The sequence below is a fragment of the Cariama cristata genome, unplaced genomic scaffold (genome assembly GCF_000690535.1).
Source record: "Cariama cristata isolate BGI_N322 unplaced genomic scaffold, ASM69053v1 scaffold36860, whole genome shotgun sequence".
NCBI lineage: Eukaryota > Metazoa > Chordata > Aves > Cariamiformes > Cariamidae > Cariama > Cariama cristata.
The window spans coordinates 12179-13909 of record NW_009597017.1 but is presented as its reverse complement, the minus strand read 5'-3'; positions in this window follow the sequence as shown (position 1 = coordinate 13909).

The following is a 1731-nucleotide window of genomic DNA, read 5'->3' as shown; positions in this document are numbered from 1 at the left end:
AGGGAAAAAAAATAAAAGGGAAAAAACATTCCTTAGGGAGTCTTTTTTTATGGGAAATGTAGTCAGAACCTAACAGAAACAGCAGGGTCATACCAAATCCAATCGGACATGACAGAGTCTCTTTAGCCTTCACTCTTCTAAAGAAGGACTTTGCAGTTCAGCATTGGTACCATGCAACGTCTTCATCGCATTTATCCTCCTGGGTCAGTCTCTGTGCCTTCCAGCTGGGCTGCACACACTTGGCCTTTCCCACAGCCCTTGCTCAGGAGCTTGGAGCATTTCGGTGTGCCTGCTAGAGCAACAAGCCATCTATTTACATGGGTCAGCCATGGAGGACTGCGGGTCCCACTGGTCTCTGTCACGCTGCCATCATGTTCAGTCTAAGACCAAATAAGGCTTGCTGACACTGTATGTCCCAGGGTTAACACCTCCCCTCTGAAGGACAGACCTTCCCTGATAACCACTGCCCCATGGCACCACGACCAAGTCCTTTTATTGCCCCTATTGCTGGTTTTTGCCTGCCATATGCCCTGAGGCATTCCTCAACCCTGCAGCCCTGCAACTGCCCTCAGCCATTTGCATTGTGTGATGTGCATCTGCTTCTAGCAAAACCCTTTAGGGAGGGAGAGAGATTAATTTAAATGTTACACTCAGTGCTTCCTCCAAATCCAGACCGAAGCACAAGCCAAGTGTTTTTCCCTGCGCACAGGAGTTGGTTGCACAAATAGCTGGTTTGGCATGACAGTACAGGACCATAAAATGGTGATTTCTTGGCTTCTCCTCTCTATGCTTTGTGTTCATATATTTTATTAGGGGAATAAAGTAGAAGGGGTGGGGAAAAGTAGTTACCTGTGTAGGGTCGTTATCAGGAAGGTTGAATGGATTAAGGCAATGCACATGTGGCTATCGTAGAAAATTGAACACTAACCTTTCTGAACCACAGCCCCTTAAACAGGTTATGACCATGTGGCATGTTTGTTGGCTGGTTATGGAATATGGTGGACAGTCTGTCAATGTGTATTAACTGCAAATTGGGCTGGCTCAACCTGTCTGGTCTCGTGTTCAGACCTTTGCTTCAGCCAAAAGGTTTTCCTTGTGCCCTCGTCGGAGGTTACGCTGTGGTGACTTCCCAGGAAGGTGTATAGATACATGGCCATTCTGGCACTACTCTCCTTAGACCAGTCTCTGCTGCCATAGCCTGGAGAAGGCAAAATCAAAGAGCATGGACCCTGACTCTCTGTTGCAGCATTATAAAGCCCTAAAATCTGCAGAGCTGCTGGGCACTGTCCTAAATGCAGATTGCATGCAAGAAAGCAAATTGTTCCTTGTTCCAGTCTTTGCACCAAGCCAGACAGTCTTCTCAGGCCCCATTTTCAGTCCAGAGTTGTACAGAATACCAAGGGGAAGAACACCATGGAGTATGAAAGGCTGCATCGCTGTCCATCTAAATTACCATGCAAATAGGATTTAAGGATATTGATGCTGGTGCCTCCACAAAGGAGTTTGCATTTGATGCTTCCTAAAGCCAGACCGGTTTTTTGTTAGGATTTTCTGTAATTTCAGTCACCAAATTACCTGAGTTTAAGCAAGTCCTTTCCTTTTATCAGATGTTAATTTTACCCTTTAATGTGAGCTGGCTTTGAACTCCAGGGTCTCAGCACTCAACTCTGTCTCTCTGGTCTGCAAATTCCCCATTTCCAGATGTCTGTGTGAGGAGGAACATCCTCCTAA